The sequence below is a fragment of the Octodon degus genome, unplaced genomic scaffold (assembly GCF_000260255.1).
Source record: "Octodon degus isolate 3935 unplaced genomic scaffold, OctDeg1.0 scaffold00090, whole genome shotgun sequence".
NCBI classification, from domain to species: domain Eukaryota; kingdom Metazoa; phylum Chordata; class Mammalia; order Rodentia; family Octodontidae; genus Octodon; species Octodon degus.
In genome coordinates, this window is record NW_004524666.1 from 9,355,010 (window position 1) to 9,360,989 (window position 5,980).

A 5,980-nucleotide genomic window follows, 5' to 3' on the forward strand; every position below is an offset into this window, starting at 1 on the left:
AGAGACAGACAGAGTGTACCAATGTGTACCTTCTGCTGTTCACTGACTATGCAGCAGTGAATAGTCATTCTCATTCATAGTTCTGATGCTGTGCTGTATTTGAAATTTTATTTCATTATTTCTTAAATTCCTCTTGCTTGTTGAACTAAAGGTAGCCTCATATCCCTTGGCAACATTTTAGTTGGCCCTTTAAAAAGGTTTGTGATAGATAGATAGATAGATAGATAGATAGATAGATAGATAGGCAGACAGACAGACAGACAGACAGACAGACAGACAGACAGACAGGATTCATAATTTTAAATGCAAAGCACTTTAAGAAAATAGAGCTACTGAATTCAGAAAATGAGAACGTTTTAAGTACTACAGTACATAACATTCTGTTATTAACTTATTTTCTATAAAATTTCTAAATTTTGAAATCTATGTAACTAAAATATTGCTGTTATAATTTTCACAACTCTGAAGAAAACTTCAGAAGTTAAAATTTTTGTGGTGGGCTGGGGAGCTAGCTCAGTAGAATAAGCACTCACCTGGCAAGTGCAAGGGCCTGAGTTCAATCCCCAGTTACACCCAAAGGGAAAAAAAAAAAATTTTTTTTTTGTGGTGATATTGATGAGGCAAGAGGCCTGCCATTCTCTAAGATTATCAACCTTTTAGTTTTCTATTTTTTTTTCATCATGTTAATGAGCATGACAGTATATGCACAAAATTATGGTAGGAACACTTCCATACTAACAATTTTAAGAAGGAGTGATAGACTGTAAAAGAGAAACAAATTTATAATTTCTCTGGTTGCCAAATGAATCAGTTATATTGTATTATATCACAGTTATATCACTAACATATATATATTGTATGCATACGCACTTTGGGAACCTGTGTGTGTGTGTGTGTGTGTGTGTGTGTGTGTGTGTGTGTGTGTAGAGAAAGAGATGTATACTCTGTGTTTTATGACTAGGATCTAAATCCTAAAATCTGAGAGGTATCATGAGCAACTTGACTAGATTATAAATTCAAGTTACATGTTAAAAACAAAATCTAACCTCTCTCTTCTAGGTAGTGTTTGCCAAAAAGGATACGTTAAGTGTATTTTTTTTAAAAAAATACAAATTAGATTATTTTCTATAATGCCTCTAAATTAATATTCAAGTTTATGGAGAGATTCTGTGTGGTTGTAAAGATAAATAAAAGTTCTTTGAAAGTTGTATTTGAAATGGGCTGTACAATCCAGATGAACATGAGATTTGGATTTAAATAGCCCACATATTGGATAGTCTTATTTTTCTCATAGACAAAATAAAGATAAATTCTTTTACTGAATTATAAGGATAAATGAGAGTGTGTGTTGTGGTTAGGAAACGCTGGCAGAGAATAGGTAGTTTATATTGTTGATATTAGTGATGGAGTAGGTTTTTATGAAGAAGGACTACGGGCAGAAAGAAACTGCTCTGGCCAAATCATAAAGGATCTAAAGAGCAAGAGAGCCACAGTCAGAATGGACGTGAATAGGGATCTAAGACCAGAATGGTGCTTTGTATGCACAAGCACTTTGGGAACCAAGATGAAGAGTTTGAGCTTCATCAACTAGTGATAGATTTCTAGGTTCTTACAGTGGTATAATCAAACTGAGTTTTTAAGAAGGTTTGTTTGGTAAGGGTTTGCAGGATGGAAAAGAACAGAGATCAAGTCTATTAAGTTAACTTACTGGTATCATTTCTTTTGGATGTATTTCCAGAAATGGAATTGCTAGATCAGATGATTGATCTACTTTTAATTTTTTGAGGACCCTCCATACTGTGTTGCCCAGTGTCTGAACTAACTTACCATCCTACCAACAATTACTAGGGTTCCCTTCTCCACATCTTTGCCAACACTTTGATATCTTTTTTCTTTTTAATAATAACCATTCCACAGGTGTAAGATGTGATCTCATTCTGATACTGAACATGTTTTCATATACTATTGCTGTATTTTCTTTTGAAAAATTTTTATTCAGATGCTATGCTCATTTTTCATGTTTTGTTTGTTTTCTTACTATTGTTTAAATTCTTTATGTATTTTGGATATCAACCTTTAATCAGATAAATACTTTGTAAACATTTTCTGCCTTATGTGTATGTATACATTTTATATAGGGACGTTACAATTGTCATTGACTGTAGTTTATTTCAATATCATTTTAACTGAAAACTTAAATACCTTAAATATGTTATAGTCATGTATGTATTTCTGAATAGGTTGTCATATACAGATGTTTTGAACTCATATTTTGATATAAAGCCTTTGAACTCACATTGACTCATACTTAGCTATCAGAACTTCTAACATTTGAAAATCAGTTGCTTATGTACACTGCTTTGTTCTTCAACCCCCAACACTAAACAGTTACATATTCAGAGACTATGACATTTTTTGAGTATTTGGGAAGACCTGAGTCCTGCTGAATAGGTCTCTGCCTCCCTTCTGTTGTCATAAATGTCTTTGAAATCAGGTCCAATAACTTCCAGTAGGTAAAATGAAACAGGTAAAATGAGCCTGAAATAAATGGATCTTCCTCCCACCTAGCATTGCTGTATCATTAGATTTGTTTTGTTATCTCAGCTCAAATATAAATAAAACATGAGCACATTTAAATTTTAAGATTGCTTTAGGGATTTTACTATGTGTAAAATGCACTTAGCTTTAATATATGGATCTATATTTGTATAGAAATTGCAGCTGTTTAACACTGGAATTTTTTTTTCTTTTTAAATGTATGATATGTGTAGCCTATAGAGGAATTGTTCTGTTTTTATAAAATATTAATGAAATAAGACTGGAAAATGTAGTCTCCTTTCCTAAAAGGAAAATTACCAATAAGCACAGAGATTGGCAATATATGTGACTGGGAATAACAATAAGAACAATGAAGATTTTTATTGTTTTTTATTATTGACATTATTGATATCAGTGAGATATACATAATGATTCATAATTATCATAGGAATTTGTACCTGTATATGATATATCTTGGTACCTCTTTTTTTCTTATTACCTTCCCCTACCTTCAACCCCTTGTCCTCTCCTTATTTACAAAGCTTTGTTTCTGTTTTGCCCTTCTTTTCTCATTTTCTTTTACCTTGCTAGCTTTCTTCCTGCCTCTCCCTAGTTCCCCTTCCTTTTCAAACAATTTTTTCCTATTTCTAACATTACTCATTTTGGTTCTTATTTATGCTTTCACTTTCTCACACCAAAGAGATAATACACAGTATAAGTGTCCAATTCTACTTAAGAGTATGGTCTCAAGGTCCATCCGTTTGGCTATAAATGTCTCAAGTTTATTCTTTATGAGTGAATAGTACTGTGTTTTATTAAAAAAAGACCACATTTTTTTATCCATTCATCAGTTGATGGGTATTTGGATTGTTCCTAAAAGTTATCTATTGTGAACTGTGATGATATACACATGATATGCATCTATTGCTGTGGTATGATGCTTTTAATTATTTGAGAAAGATACCAAGACAGGGACTAGCTGAGCAAATAGGACCTCTTATTCTAGTTTTTGAGGAATTTTCACACTGACTTCCACAGTGGTGCACCAGTCTACACCCACCAACAGTAGAAAAGTGTTATTTTCCACATCCCTGACAGTGTTTGTTATTGATTTCTTGTTAATAGCCATTTTTTCTGGTGTGAGATGGGATCTCGGTGTTGTTTTAATTTGCATCTCAAATGACTAGTCACGTTAACACTTTTTCATGTATTTATTTGCCATTTCTACCTTTTCATCTGAGAAATGTATATTCAACTCAGATGCCTATTTTTTGAATGGTTCTTTAAATTTGGAGTGCCTAATTTCAATTGTTTGTATGTTTTACATATTAGTTCTTTGTCTGAGAAACAACTAGCTAAAATTTTTTCCCACTGTGGTTTTTCTTTGCACCTGTGGGTAATTTCTTTTGCTATGCAAAGCTTTTTAATAAGATGGGATCCCAGCTGTTGATTCTTTGTAGATTTCCCATATTCGTTGATTATTTATAGATTTCCATTCTTTGTTGATTTCCCATATACTCTTGTTCATGAAGTCTCTGCCAACACCTATGTCTTCAAGTGTTCTACCTGTTCTCCCTTATAGCATATTTAGTGTTTCTGTTTTAATATTTAGATCTTTCATCCACTTTGCTTTTAGTTTAGTGCATGGTGAGAGACATAGGTCTCGTTTTAGTCTTCAGTATGTGGAAAGCCAGTTTTTCTAACACCATTTTTTACAGAGGCTATCCTTCTTCCCACTGAACATGTTTGACCCCTTTGTTAAAGGTAAGGTGTTTGAGTGTTTGGAGTTGTTTCTGTATCTTCTAATCTGTTCCATTGATCCTCATGTCAGTTTTTCTGCCAGTACCACACTGCTTTCATTATAGTAGCTCTGTAGTAGAATTTCAGGTCAGGTATTATGATGTCCCCTGCCTTGCTATTGTTTTTCTATTCAAGGTCTCTTCTGGTTCCACGTGAATTTTCCAATTGTTTTCTCTAGTCCTGTGAGGTATTCTAATGGTATTTTTATTGAGATTATATTAAATCTGTATAACAGTTTTGGAAGTATGGCAACTTTCACTATGTTGGTTCTTTCTATCCATGAATAAGGGATATCTTTCCATTTTTTGTTGTCTTCTTCAATCTCCTTTTTCAGAGTACTGTAGTGAAACTGTTGTATGTAGATCTTTTCCTTTTTGTATATATATATTTAGTACAGGGTCTCACGATACAGTTTGGACTCCTAGTGATCCTCTTGTTTTCAGCCTCCCCAGAGCAGGGATTACAGGGGTGCACCACCACGTCTGATCTCAGTGGCCAGCTCAGCACTCTGAGGGCAGGGCCAGCACAGCATGTTGTGGTGGGAGTCGAACCCCGGTCCCTGCAATTGTCTAAGCAGGCACTTAGTCCACTGAGCTATCTTGCCGGCCCTCTTCTACTTTTTTGATTCCTTAGTGTTTCTTTTCTTCTTTCTTTTTTTTTTTTTTTTTTTTTTTTTTTTTTTTTGATGCTATTATTAAAGGGATTGTTCCTCTTAATTTCTCTCTGTAAGTTTGTTATTTACGTACAGGAATGCTATTTTTGAGTGTTGACTATGTCCAGCTGTCTTACTGAATTTGGTTATTAAATCTAGAATTCTTTTGGTAGAAGTGTTTGTGCGGTCTGTGTCATTACGTATCATGTCACCTGCAAATAGTAATAATATAACTTCTTTCTTTTCTATCTTTATGCTTTTCTTTCTTTCTCTTGTCTAATTGCTCTGGCTAATGTTTCTACAGCTATATTGAATAGAAGTGGTGATAGTGGACATCTTTGTCTTGCTCCTGATTTGATGCAATTTTATTTATTTATTTATTTATTTTTATTTATTTTTTTTTTTTTGAGAGAGAGGGTCTTTCTATATAGTTAAAACTGACCTGAAGTCACTATGTAACTAGGTAGGCCTTGAACTCATGATGATTCTCCTATCTCTGCCTCCTGAGTCCTGGGATTACAGGCATTCACTACCATATCAGCCATGTTCCTAATTTTAGAGTAAAAGCTTTCAGGTTTTGGTCATTTAATACGATGTTGACTGTTGTTTTGTCATAAATGGTTTTAACAGATTGAGATAGACTATTCCAGTTTTCTGTAGGGATTTCATGAGTGAGTGTTGGACATTGTCAGGTGCTTTTTCTGCATCTATTGAGATGATCATGTGATTTTTGTGTTTGGCTCCACTGATATGATGTGTTACGTTTATTGATTTGCATATATTGAGCCATTGCTGCATCCCTGGGATGAATCTTACTTGGTCTTGATATATAATCTTTTTTTTTTTTTTTTTGACATCCGTTATTTTAAAGAAAAATAAATAAATAAAAACAATGGTACAAAATCTCAAAACAAGATTTTAGGAGAGTAACAATGGTTAGTACACTGTATATTGTTACTGCCAAAGTAGTTTCTCATATTACAAGATATA

General features: G+C 33.5%; 1 protein-coding gene across 2 annotated transcripts in view; it reads left to right on the forward strand.

Annotated features, from left to right (window-relative positions):
* Positions 1-5,980, forward strand: part of Cdc40 (cell division cycle 40) — a 47,735-nt gene that overhangs the window by 11,442 nt on the left and 30,313 nt on the right. The gene's annotated exons all lie outside the window — the stretch shown is intronic.